The 14,000-nt window shown below is 46.6% G+C and overlaps 1 protein-coding gene and 1 long non-coding RNA gene across 8 annotated transcripts in view; one reads left to right on the forward strand and one right to left on the reverse strand.

The window, feature by feature from the left end:
- The window catches only part of LOC105494909 (uncharacterized), a 55,523-nt gene extending 43,697 nt beyond the window's left edge, over positions 1-11,826 (forward strand). Inside the window, exons 5-6 of the long non-coding RNA XR_003021113.2 lie at positions 10,178-10,303; positions 11,704-11,826. This is a non-coding gene — a long non-coding RNA (uncharacterized lncRNA). The remainder of the gene's footprint in view (positions 1-10,177; positions 10,304-11,703) is intronic.
- Positions 1-14,000, reverse strand: part of LOC105494910 (ring finger protein 220) — a 300,901-nt gene that overhangs the window by 227,905 nt on the left and 58,996 nt on the right. Inside the window, exon 1 of one of the 7 annotated variants that reach the window (XM_024796985.2) lies at positions 6,179-6,577. The exons of the other annotated variants lie outside the window; for them this stretch is intronic. The gene's annotated coding sequence lies outside the window, so the exon portion shown is untranslated. Of the gene's footprint in view, positions 1-6,178; positions 6,578-14,000 lie in introns of those variants that run through there. 7 annotated transcript variants of the gene reach the window in all.

Below are 14,000 nucleotides of genomic sequence, written 5' to 3' on the forward strand. Positions count from 1 at the left end.
GGCTCTAACTCATTTTTTTTAACCACTATGTAGTATTCTATAATATAGATATATCATTATTTATTTTACCAATTCCCTATCAGTGTACATTTAGATTGTTTGTTTTTTTTCCACTTTACAAACAATATTATAAAGAACATACATCTTTTTTTTTTTTTTTTTTTTTTTTTTTTTTGAGATGGAGTCTCGCTCTGTAGCCCAGGCTGGAGTGCAGTGGTCGGATCTCAGCTCACTGCAAGCTCCGCCTCCCGGGTTCACGCCATTCTCCGGCCTCAGCCTCCCGAGTAGCTGGGACTACAGGCGCCCGCCACCTCGCCCGGCTAGTTTTTTCTGTATTTTTTTAGTAGAGACGGGGTTTCACCGGGTTAGCCAGGATGGTCTCGATCTCCTGACCTCGTGATCCGCCCGTCTCGGCCTCCCAAAGTGCTGGGATTACAGGCTTGAGCCACCGCGCCCGGCAGGATAAATTCTTAAGTCGAATCCCATCAAAGGATATTTGTATTTAAATTTTTTGTAGACAGACATTGCTGAAAGGCCCTCCAAAGAGCCTCTGCTGCCTTATAAGCCTACCAACCACACATCCAGGCCCTGTTTCCCCACTCCTTCATCAACAATTGTATGCCATCAAACAAATTACTCACAATTCCTTGAAATGCTTCACATTTTCCATCTTCCGACCTCCATCTCACGTTTTCCCTCCTTCTTTTTAGCTCTCTGGCTAGTTTTGGTTTTCTTCCCACCTTCCCTGTGAAGGTTGTCCTGTACTTTTTTCTACATTTAAACTCTTGACTCCCCTCCTCACTTCTCTAACATCATTCTTCCTGCTCACAAATGTCCCTTACAGTTTCTCTGCCGCTCAGCATGACTGAATAAAGAACAGACACTTCCTCTGCTCTCCCAGCCTGCTGGCCCTCCTGAACCAAGAGAGAATGTTAATAGGGACACCTGAAAATCCTTAATCTGGGTCAATATATTCAACTTGGTGTAATGCTAGGAGAAAACATCTGGAAGAATTTGCATTGTTTCCTTTGTTAAAATCTTATCTGTTATTTTTTTTCTACATTCCACACCTGGATAGGATTCCTTTCTTTAAAACGATAGCTCAAAATTGGTATTCCTTATTCCCCCCAGCTTTTTTATTTAAGCTAGTGTTGGAGTGGAGGCAAAAGTAGAGGTGGAAGGAAAGAAAAAAAAATCCACAAGTGGCAGACTGAAGAGTAGGAATGAAAGTGCAGAGAGGGAAGAGGTGAGGAGGCAAAAGACAGTTTTGGGGAAAATGTCAACCTCTTAAGTCCTCTAAGAGTTCTTTACTTAATTTTATCACCACTTCCTTCATTCTAAAGCTCTAAAAACACAATCGGGGCAGGAGTGGGTTGGAGGGTGGGGCACAGTGGAAGGGGGAGTGAAAGTATCCAATTCCTCCAACTGCAACTTTCCCCCACCCCAACTTCTTATCCAGCAAAGCTCTATCCACCACCAGGAATCAGCTTAATAGAATAAACCACTTAGGGCTAAGGCTCAGAGGAAGTCAAAGACCCCACAATCTCCTTGCCTATTAAGCCTCTTAGAAGTTAGAATGCTGCTAAAGAAAAGTGATATTATGGCCGAGCTCCTTAGAAAGAACACAAGGATGCGAAGTCGGAAAAGAGGGAGGCCAGTTTGGGGGTTTATGAGCATCCATCGTTAACTAAAGATGATGGGGCAGGGCGGGATAGTGGAGTGGGAGCGAAAGCAGCCAGCTGTGAGAACAGTGCTTGGAAGTCTTCAAGTTGAGATTTAGGAGAAGAGTATTTGTAGAATGTACAAATGTGATGAGCTCTAAATAGAGCCAAAGCCATTTTTTCCCCTTAAAGGGGAAAACACAGTCTTAAGCATTATGTAAGTAATTAGAAAACTGGAAAAATAAAGCAGCCTGCAATGGTTCCTTCCCAGCTCAAACTTCCCAGTGATTCTAGGCATTCTGTCACCTCCTCATCCTCTCCTCAAAATAGCTGGTAAAGAGTAAATGGTCCACAGACTTGCTATCTGAGTTGGCTGACCAGGCAGAGGCATAGAACAGGATTCATCAAGCCCTTTACTAAACCCAGAAAAAGTCCTTCTGGCTTACTGTCCTTCCTCGGATGGGAGTTTAGTGTAGAATTCTAGTTCTTTCCACTCTGTGCCTTTTCGGGTATTTTAAAAAGGGGGTCATTGGGTGAGTGCTAAACTCATCCTTGCTCCAGCCCCCATATAACTGAAACCAAGAAGGAAAGACAACATTATAGATATCAACTCCTGAATATCAACTGGAAGATTTTTCAGCCGTAGGAAGACTTGTCATACACTGCACAAACTTGTGAGAGTTCAGGGCTTGCTGAAGTCACTGTCCCCAGAATGCAGTTAGGAGTAGAGGCAAGAGGTGGAGGAACCCAGTTTAAGAGACCTCAGATCTGTGCCCAAACCCTTATATCAATTATACCTAACATTTATTGAAGGCGTACTTTGTGCCAGGCACTGTTCCTAGGACTTTATTTGTATTTTCTATTAACTCATTTAATCCTTATAACACCCCTAAGAGATTGATACTAGTGTTCATCCCACTTTACCCTGAGGAAATGGAGGCACAGAAAGAGTAGGTGCCTCTGTCTCGTCTCACAGATTTAGCTCTTCTTAAACTGCTATGTCTGTAAAGCGCATTGGGCGTTAGCAGATACTAAATCATCTTCCTCCATCCCACCAAAGGGTACGTTGGACAAATTTGTTTTCTTAGATCATAACTAGTAAGTTCCAGGCAATGAACTGGGGACTGGGAACAGAGATCCTAGAATAGGACACAGCTCCTACCTCAAGGAACTCACAGTGCAGGGAGGGTGAAAAGGGCTTGTGAATGGGCCAAAATAAATTGTGCCTAAGGGCTGCCACACTGCAAAAGGCTCCTATCAATTTTTCAAGTATGGAGACAGCCTGACATACATATATGAAGTGCTCAGAACAGTGTGTGGCACACAGTGAACAAATACAAGTATTATTCTTGTTACCTCGTGAATCTGACCCATAGGTCTCCCTCTCCTGGAGTGTCCTTCCTTCTCATTGACTCTGGAGTTAGACTGCCTGGGATCTGAACCTCTTCTCTCACACTTGCTTGTGTGACAATGGGCATATTGCTTAAACACTGTGCATCAGTTTCCTCATCTGTAAAATGGAGACAAACAACACCTATCTCATAGGGATTTTATGAGGATTAAATAAATTATTACCTGTAAAGCATTCAGAATAGTGCCTGACACATAGAAAGTGCTTGAAGTGTCAGCTATTATTATTAGGAGTGATACTATGTTCTTCTCTTTGCCTGCAGTCATTTCACTTGCAATAAAAAGACTGAATTTAAATGCATCTGGCTTGGTTAGTTTAAGGAGGATAGGAAGTCTCTGGGACTAAATGGGAGGAGAACAGGACCCCTGGGAACTTGGAGGAATAACCCTGGAACTTGTTAATTAAGATCTTGTTAATGAATCTGCTTGTTAATGGTCTATTAAATAATCACACAATGAAGTTTACCGCACAAGTAAAGTCTTTTTCTTTCTTTCTTTCTTTTCCTTTTTTTTTTTTTTTTTTTTGAGACAGAGTCTTGCTGTGTTACCCAGGCTCGAGTGCAGTGGCACAATCTTGGCTCACTGCAACCTCTGTCTCTCCAGTTCAAGCAATTCTCCAGCCTTAGCCTCCCAGGTAGCTGGGATTACAGGCATGTGCCACCATGCCCAACTAATTTTTGTATTTTTTAGTAGTGATGGGGTTTTGCCACGTTGCCCAGGCTGGTCTTGAACTTCTGACCTCAGGTGATCCGCCTGCGTTGGCCTCCCAAAGTGCTGGGATTACAGGAGTGAGCCACTACACCCGGCCTAGTAAAGCCTTTTTCAAATTCTTGCTCTTTCCAATCCTCCTGGCCCAGCTTTAACTTCTAAAGATCTCGCCCAAGGGGCAAGCCCTTCCAAATCTGACAGGCACCTCTTCATCTTGTCATACTGGCCGACAGAGCATGGCTATTCTTGCAGCCTAGGAAAGGTCTCTAGGGCAGAAAGCCCTCTTTGTCTTGATTCTGCCTATCATTCCTCAGGCCAAAGCACTGTGCCTCTGAGCCAAAACATCTCCCTCCACAAAATAGGAATAGAGTCACTGGCCCTGGAAATGGAAAAATAAAGATGCTCTGAGCTTTGCTGAGAAGAAAGCAAAGGGTAAACTTCTTTCAGTGGGAATTTAACAGACAAAATTTCAGCTGAGATGTCACAGATCTGTATAGAAAATGGCCTGCCAACTTACATTCATAAAAAGTCTACAAGAATTGGGTAACTTCTGCCCCCAAACACCTAGAAAAATAGTGCTGCGGCCAGTCTCAGGGAATGCAGACTGTCCTCTGTAGCTCAACTTCAAGGAGGGAATGGCATGTCAGAGGGCTCCCTCTAGGTTGAACACTCAGGCATTTCATAAACTATTTTAGCCCCCGGAAGACCATTTTGCTCTTCAGACAGACGTAGATAGACATATTGCAAGTACCTATGTGTATGTGAGGGTATGGCATCTATACGGTTACTTTTAGATTACAAAACACATCTGGATTATCTACTTACTCAGCAACCCTGTAGGGTAGGGGAGGGATTATCGGCCATCTCCCATTTTACATATGAGGAGCTGGAGCTCAGAGAAACAGAGACTTACCCAGTGTCACACGGCTAGTAAATGACAGGCCCGGAGCTTCTGACTGTGCTCTTGCCCTATCACTGAACCGTTCCTCTATTTCTAGTCATCACCTCCCACTTGTAAACGTGCCAGGAGGTGCCCAGTGTTATGGTGGATCCTGTGTGGCCCTTCAGACTATGTCCAAGTGCGTACAGCCAGCTGGCAACTCTGCAAACTCAACAGAAGAACAGTGATCCTGGGTTCATTCAAACAACAAATATTTATCAAGTCGGGCACTACATGAGGGGACACGCTAGATGGAGTCACATAAGGAGACAGACATGCACCCATGGGAGAGGCATAAGTAAGCAAATAGTTACAATTTAACGTGATGAGTGTTTTTAAAGGGGGAATTATGTTGGGGGGAAAAAAATGCCATCCCCAACTCCAGAAGCAAGGTTGACGAGAGCATCCCCTCCTGCGCAGGTACCCAAAGCCCCCTGAACCTCTCAGAGCAAGCCCCTAGTCACGGCCCACTGAACCTTCTACCTGGTGGCAGCTGCCCCTGGAAGGGTTAAAGCTTAAAGCAGAAAGCCAATCTGCAGGTGTTGGTGACTAATTCTGCCACTGAGAGATTCCTCTAACGCTCCAACTTTTATTTCTTTACAAATGAGCATTTGAAAGCTCAAGGGCTGCGGAAGAGGAGAAAGGAGGCTGGCAAAACACACACACCAAACCCTCTCCAGCCCCTTCTCGGCAGAACAACAGCAGTGAGAAGATAAGCTGGCTGGAGCCCAAGGAGCACCACAGCGCACAGTGGCCTCCTTCGCATCTGGCTAAGCACCTCCAGCCCCTCCGCTGGGCTACCTCATCATTATAATATTGCACCAAGAAGGGGAGGCCTGGGTACATACAGTCAGTTGATCAGCAATAAGAGAGGCAGAGGGAGGCAATCCGAGGAGGAGCAGTGGCAGAGGGGGAGCTGGGACAGGTGGACAGATCCTCCCCGAGACAGGAGACTGGATGAGAAAGGTACTGTTTGTGAGCAGATCCCTGGGTCTTCACCCTTCCCCTGCCTGCCCAGACTCCTCAGTGGGCTTCCATCCTCTTCCTTTCTTCACCCCCCAAGTCCTCACTCCCCTTTCTGCAAGGCCAAACACCTCGGCGAAACCTTCCCCTGAGACTTTCACCCTAGACGAGTGATTCCTAAACCTTAAGGAGCACAAGATTCACCTGGGATGGCTGCTTGCTAAATATACAGTTTGTAAGCTGCATTCCTTATGATTGTGAATACGAAGTGTAGTGTGGGCCCTGGGAATGTGCATTATAAATAACATTCTTCACCCCCCCCCCATCCCTGTCCCCATCCTCTACTACCACCACCACAAGTGATCTGAAGCAGACAGTCCTTAGATCACATTTTAGGAAAGCCAGCCTCAGGGATGACTCTCTCTTGAAATCCTAGTGCCCTTCCTGTCATTTTACACTATCATTTCTTTTTCATATATACAGTTTAGCTACTCACCTTAACCATAAGGCCGTCAAGAAGAGGAAGTATTATCTCCTACTTCTTTGATTCCCCTGCAAACAGCACCGAGCACAACGCTCTACACACAGGAGCTCAGGAAATGTTCGTGGATGTACAGCGATGATGAAGATAAGAGGCCAGGGAAGGAAAACCACAATGGGGATGGTGGAGTCCAGAGGCCCCGGCTAGAAGGAACTGTTTTTAGCATGCCGACGTGTGCCAGGCTGGAACAACGGTTTGCTTCGCCTTCTTTTTTCCCTTCCTCAATACTCTTGGCACTACACGCCTAACCGCCCTTGTGAAAGTCAAGCCTGAGCAATGCACCTCCCAGAGGAAACTTTGCCAAGAAACTCTGCCAAGAATCCCGGGTGCTATGTGGCTCAGTTTAACGGCCAAGCGAGTACTCTAGGCCCTGAGACCTGTCACGTTTCCGGGTAGGGCAAAGGATACAGCTAAGCCTGAACTTTAGTAAAAGGATGAGGGCCCTTAATCTACCTCACTAAACATCAGCAGGGCAATGGCCCTCCTTCACTCAGCAAGTATTTCCTGAGTATCTACTCTGTGCCAAGCATGGTTCTGGGTGCTCACGGGTCCTCTGGTGGTTAAGATAGCATATGTCATCAGAAAGCATTTTTCTAGTGACATATCTTTAGAAAGTTACTTTAAAAGCGGGACCCTAGATGATGATGAGCCTCAGAGCCACATAAGCACTGAATGGACATTCTCAAGAATTCCTGGTTATAGGATGAAGCGCTATAGACATCCAAGGTCAGGTCTCAGGTCCTGGCAGGGAACAATTCTATTCTCACTTCACTGTGACCAATCCTTGGCAGTTCTGGAGTTCTTTCTTCCACTCTCAGATACTATAGTTTGTCCAAAAAAGCAAACTGCTACTCCTAGCTCCTTTGAATAAACAACAACTTCTTGATTTTCAGATATCAACTTAAAAGGTCACTTGCTCCAGAAAGCTATCCCTGACTCTTACACAAGATTAGATGCTCCAACGTCTAAGTCTCATGGCATGTTATATTTACCCTATGATGCAGTTTTCGCAGCATCCTGCAATTGCTAACCAAACTTTGAAGTCCAGTAAGGCAGGGAGTATAATCTGTCTTGCGCATCAGTCTATTCCCAGTACCCAGCATGGTGCCTGGAACAATGTAGGCATGCAGTAAGTACAGCTGAATGATTCAACGAACTAATGACTGCATCATATTTGACCAATGATATGGCAACTGAGTCGTGTCTCACATACTCTGCCACAGTTTTATCCACTGCCACCAACAAATAGCTAAGATGAAGCAGTACTATTCCTTCTGTGGGACCAGTATCTTATGGAGGTAAAACTGGGGCTCACAGCGACACCCCAATACAAACTCCAGTAGGCCCTTCTTATGGGATCAAAGATGGATTCAATACTACAGAGTCAATACAGTGTCAAGAGCCTGAGAGCTATTCTGGCCATGAGCCACAGACTTGGTTTCTCACAAGTCACTCAACTTCTCACAGGGTCAGCTTTCTCATGAAGAGGACAGTAGGCACTTTAGCAGCAGGTACTCTCTTTAAATAAAGAAGAAATGACAATAAAGATCTCCCCACACCATGATGGTAAGTTGGAAGAAGGAGGCAGCATTTGCAGTGAAGCCTCGCTGTGGTTAGGAAAGGGTTAAACCCATGTCTGGGTTCTTTTCCCCGTAAATCAGCCTTGACTGCTGCTCCGTCTGAATGAAGCCCCACCAGGTTGGCCTGTCAGGAAGGAAGCCCATGCGTCCAGACTTTTGTTGTTCTAAGGATTTTTTTTTTAATTTTACTGCTCAGGAAGGAAGCTGAAGCCTAGGCCCTAACTGCAGTCCTGCTGATTCCTCAGCCGAGCATGCACCACTGCCCTTACCGCTCCAGCTACCTCTCAGGCTCCGCTCCTTTTCTAGAATTCCTTCTGAACCATGATTTTGGCATTTGGACCTAAATCCCAGACTTTCCCCTTTTTTAAGAACCAAAAATTAAGAACATTCAGCATTTCCCTTCCTACCTAGCACACACCTTTGTGACCATATGTGGGAAAGGCTGAGGACAGACAGGGAGCAGAATTGGGTGCTCCATGACCTTCAGAGACACTTTACTTCGAAAGGCGAGTTGAACCCTTCCTTTAAATGGAGCCATGAAGGAGTTGATAGAGACTGAGGTATCAGATGACTGGCCTCCAACAGCTATTTCTGCTACAAACATGTGTGGGCATGAGGCTCTTCAAACATGAGCTACTCTATTTAAATAACAGACTCAAATCCGAAGTCCTCAGGCACAGGGTCAGTCTTCCCCACTCCCATCCTTCTACTCCCCACCTCTCCCACTGACATGCAGAGTCATTCTCTGGTATTCCCAAGTCCCATGGGGCTTTTTTTCTACAAAGAGAAAAACACTGAGTTTATCTGTGCCTTCAGGGTAATGGACAGCCCTCTTTTACTCCTAGGAGAATGCACACAGACACTATGCCCCGCCCAACCCTGCCCTCCCCTTCCCCCTGCTAATCCCTCCCCAGGCAGCACCCCCATCTCAGTCCTGCTGCTGTATTTCTCTTCTGACCTACAAGGCCCCTTCAAGCCCTGTCCTAAGCCTCCCCCAAGCAGAAACAATCCATCATGCTGTGGGACTGTGACACACACAGATGGGGGAAGGTTCACAGATCTGTCTCACATAGGCAAGAGGGTAAAAGTGTCTGTATAACTTAAAACCTAAGGACACACGAGAAACCCAGGGATTGTGAATTCAAATACTAGTCAAATACTATTACAGCAAATCTCATTACATGTAGTCCGAATCTCTATCACACACAAATTCTAATAACCCATTGATTTCAAACAATATCCAGTAATATAAAATCTCAGAATAAGAAAATACCGTGATATTTGGCTTTTTTAACCCAGGCCACTGCCTAGATATCCAACCCTAGTCAAGTCCTCTCCCGACTCCCAGACTCAGTTTCTCTAACTCGACTACTACCTTGCTTCTAAATAAAACAAGGGAGAAAGAGGTCACGAGGACACCAGGGCTAATCCTGGTGGATGGATAATAATGAAGGGAGGAGAAGTAGCTGGCCATCACAGAAATGGGCTTTCGAGCCTTTCTCCCTCCCTCTTTCCACATTGCCATGAGGCATGAGTACGTGAAAGGACCTTACATACATTACTAGTTGTTAATGACCCTGTGTTTGGCTATATCAGTGCTTGTAACAAGCAAGGTTATACCACCAGATTGTCCTTGAAATAATAATAGTAACTAAGTATCGAACACTTAGTATGTGTGAGAAACTGTTCTAAGCATTATCTGTGTATTTAATCTCATTAGTCCTTCCCAACAACCCTTTAGGTTTGTGTAATTCCCATTTTGCAGGTGAGAATACTGAGGCCCAGAGAGATTAGGTAACCTGCCTGGTATCAGAAAGCAAGTAAGCTAACAGGTCAGGACTTAACTCCAGAGGCCAAACTCATAATGACTATGTTATATTGCCTCCCCAACTTTGATCTGAAACACCTTCAAGTTGAGGCTCAAAGGGGCAAATATAGCTTTTATTCCTCTAACAGGTATTTATTATGCTAGGCCACTCTGACTTGCTTTAAATCAAACCCCCAGAAGCAAGGTCAAATGAGAGCAATATAGGATTAGCTGGCACCTCAATGGGAATCATATACCTGAAAATAAAGCGAAGGCCTCTCCAGGGCTGGCCCTTGTCGCTTCCCTACAGCTTTCTGTCTCTGCAGCACTAAGATGGATGTAAAGCCATAAGTCTAGTCTGCAAATGAATTTCGGTGGAAAAAGACGACTCTTGCCTGGTAAGTCACACTCAAACTTACTGGGCTTGATTTCTCATAAGACTGTACAAAAGGTTCCTTCTTCACTCACATAGCTCCAGATTTTCCTAAAGCTTCAGATCTGTTAACAGAATGTACTGGACACAGCACCATGTCTCCCCACCAAAAGCACAACTTTGATTTCTTCTAGGTCGTCTTCAACCAGAACGCATTCCACAGAGAAAACTGACAGCCACATATCCGAACTGCCAGATGGTTACATGTGTCTACAAAACCTCCACATCATTGACTGTTTCCAACTTTGGCCAGGATCTAGGTAGAAACTTTTTTCTAAAATACACACCAAAAGCAGATCCGTATGTGTGAACTCCACGATAGGGGATGTAATGTTGTGGGAAAACATTTGGAGAGGGGATAGACTCCAATCTTACGTTTCTAAGGGTTGGAAGAAATAAGCAGATTTAAATTTTTGTTAAGTTATAAACAATTTTGTATTAACAGTACCCCAAGTAATAAAATAAGTCTATATTTGAGAAAGGTGATTTCGCAAACTCTTGGAAAACACCCTCCCTACCTTTGTAATCATGACACCTCAAGGCATAAATAAGTCCTTCCTTTATTTCCTCAAACCTCTATGCCTTTGGGATAGCACAGTCCTACACATACTGTTCTGTGCAATGCTGAAGAGTGGTAAGCTAATGAAAACTTAAAAGTAAAAACTAGATTATAATCACCACCATTAAGGTATTCAATATGTAATGAACACTAAACCCCTTTATATGATTGGTACCTGGCAAAAAATAGTAATTTTTTTAAACACTAAAACTAAAGTAGTGTGATTAAGATAACAGAAAGGTCCGATCCATTGGGTAAGGCTGGAAGATGATAAATTCCTTCTGCTTACTTAGCATCTACCAGGTGTTCTGATTCATACCACAGCCTGTGATTTCTCCAGGCCCAACATGTAGTCCCAGTCCAGGATCTTTTCCTGGAAAAGGCGTAAGAAAGTTCTTTCGCAGAAGATTCTCCTTCTTGCTGCAAAGAAAGAGATACTTACAAATTCCTACCGTGTAGCACACATGTGAAGTTACAAAGGATAGCAACACATTCTGTTCAACCATAGACGCCACAATTTAAATGATACTTAAAAAAATTTTTTAAAGGCATTTTAGCTGATATATAGCAATAAATTATCCTTCAGTCTGCAGTTCATCTCTCTTTAAGACGGGATAAAATGGTGCTGGGAAATGCTGTTAAACTCTTAGGAGCAAATATGCAAGTCCAAACAATATTGCTATTTTGGTGTTTAAAAATACTGTGGATTTTACAATGAAATGTACCATCACTCCAAATCTCAAGTATTTATAAAGCACGTCCCAACGTGTGCTTTGATATTTATTAACCACATGGATGTGGTTAATAAGTGGTTAATAAGAGTTAAAAATAAGAAAAACTATTATAAAAATATAACTCTATTAAATATGTTGTCACTCCAAATCTCAATTATTTACAAAGAATACATTTCAATGTGTGCTAACATTTATTAACCAGATGGATATAGTTAATAAGGGTTAAAAATAAGAAAACCAATATAAAAGTATAATTCTATTTTCCAGTTTCCTCTTCCCTGCCTAATGAGGAAAGGGGATGGGGAGGGACAGCAACTTCTGTTATTTGGATACAATGTGTGTTTTTTTTTGTTTTCAAACAAAAAAGGGCCACAAAATAATCAACCTGGGGCCGCTGACCGGAAGGCAGCCCCGGAAAACTTCCCGTGGGAAGAGTTCCAGAAATTGCCCGGACTTTAACAAGTCCCGCTGTGCTGGCTGCGAGCCTCAGACCGTCAGAGGCCACCGCGACTCGCCTTGCCCGAATGCCAGCAATCCCGCCGAAGCACGGAGCCCTGGACTTAGGAAACATTCCCCGGTACATTTTTACAGATTTGAAAAGCAGGAAGGGAAAAACATTTCGAGCCGAAAGGAGAAATCTCAGAATCCTGGGGGCACCGAGGGGCCAGCGAGGTCCCCAGGCGCTGTACACACGTCCAACCTCCCTCCTCCACGCGCCCTGCTCCCCCACCCTCTTCCCATCCCTCCTCCCCCAGGCAGAACCCTCCCCACGCAGTGGCCATCCCCACGCCCGCGCTGTGTCCCCTTCACGCCCCGTGCACCCACTAGCGCCTCCTGCGCGCTCCCATGCACCCCGACGTCGCGTGGGCGCCCCCCCTTATCCCTCACCCCGGTCCCCACTCTCTTCTGCTCATACGGCGTAGAGGAAGCCGATCGGGGACTGGGTTCTTAGTGCGACTTGGGGGCGCGGGGACGTGGAGGGCGAGGCGGGGCAGGGCGGGGGGCGCGACGGGCTCTCGTGTGTGCGGCCGCGGGCTGGGCGCTCCCGGCTCTCCAGGCGGCGCGCGGAGTCCTCCCGCGGCCTCCAAGTGCGGCAGAGCGACGGCGAGATCACTAACATTTCTGAAACCACTTGCAAGCTGCCTCGGTGGCGGAGGCTGGGGGGTCCCTTGCAAGTGAGCGAACGGGGCCCACTTAGTGGCCTGGTCTCCCCGGGGCCCGTTCTCGAGCCTCTCCGCGCCCCCTCCCCCAGACGATCAATTACCAGCCACCCTTCTGCCGGGAGCGGCGAGGGGCTGGCGGGCGGCCGCGAGGAAACGGCAGCCCGGATCACTTCTGCATGACAATTGATGGGAGGGAGGGCGCGGGGCGAGGAGGGAGGACGGCTGCGGTGTCCGTTTTCTCACCATGGTGATTAGGCATTCCGGCCGGCCGTAAGAGGAGGCAGCCGCCGCACAGAGCGGCGCGGCGTGGAGCGAGGGCAGGGGAAGAGCGGGAGCACAGCTAGAGCGAGCCCAGCCGCCGGGCGAGCGGCGCGCCGAGCCAAGCCAAGCCAGGCCAGATGGCTCTGCAGCCATCAGGGACCGCTCCCGTCCAGCCCGGCTCCACTTTAGCTGTGCAAACATTTCTTTATCCCAACAAGACAATTAAACCCAGCAGCATGAAAAAGAGTCTCCATGACTGTGTGGGGAGTGAACAACCAGAAACAACCACACACATCACAGGAGTTCTTGCCCCCGGGGAGTGGGGGAGAACCCGGGAGCAGCTGAGGGAGAGTCAGGCTAGGTCTGGGCAGTCAGGACAGAGGGAAGCATCTGACCCAGCTCTTCTGGCGATTTGCTGGCCCTTTCCCAGTGGTCATCTGTCCCAGCTGCAACCCAGAGGTGCAGCCTGGCCACCTGGCATGCCCCAAACATTCTCCCTAGCAAGAGCAACTCTCCTAAAAGCCCAGAGTGGAGTCCCTGCCCACTCCACTCCCAGAGCCCTTGGAAAGTATCCCCCTCACCCCAGCCCTCCCCATTCCAGGCTGCCTTTGGCCTAGATGGGCTCAGCTGATTTGACTGTTAGAACACAGGGTCTTCAATGATACACGCCTTTATAAAGACACAGAGTACAAAATACCATCTCCTACTCAGGGCTTTTGGGACCCAAGAATGGCTGCCCAAGTACATCAAAGATGAGAGCAAAGCGGAACATCCAGGAGCTGCTGTGAGCCATCAGGTTTCCTGCCTCCCTGTGACTCTGCCTGACCACAGTGAAGGGTGAGGAAAGAGGGCAAAGTCAAGCCACTTATGGTCAGTGCCCAGTGTCCATCCCTGGGGTAAAGCCAGAAGGCAGGGCCAGTCACCGCTCCACGTGGGCAGTTCTGGGCCCTCTCGGCCCAGTGGTGAGCATGTATACTTCGCCAACTCCAATCTGGGTTGAGTGGATAGGCTGGCAGGCTGGCCAAAGGCTGTGTCACACAGGCAGGAATCTGGGCACAGGGGCAGCCTGAAGAGAACCATCAGGAAATGCACACGACAGGAGTCAGAATACTAAGGGGGTAATAAATGTACAGATTCTAACACAAGACAGCAGACAATACTTATCTTCCCTTTTGTTGTAAAGTTTCCTTAATGAGGAAATGTTTATTTTAAAGGCCCTGGGAAACATCGCTGTAGACAC

This window comes from Macaca nemestrina, chromosome 1, assembly GCF_043159975.1.
Source record: "Macaca nemestrina isolate mMacNem1 chromosome 1, mMacNem.hap1, whole genome shotgun sequence".
Taxonomy (NCBI): Eukaryota; Metazoa; Chordata; class Mammalia; order Primates; family Cercopithecidae; genus Macaca; species Macaca nemestrina.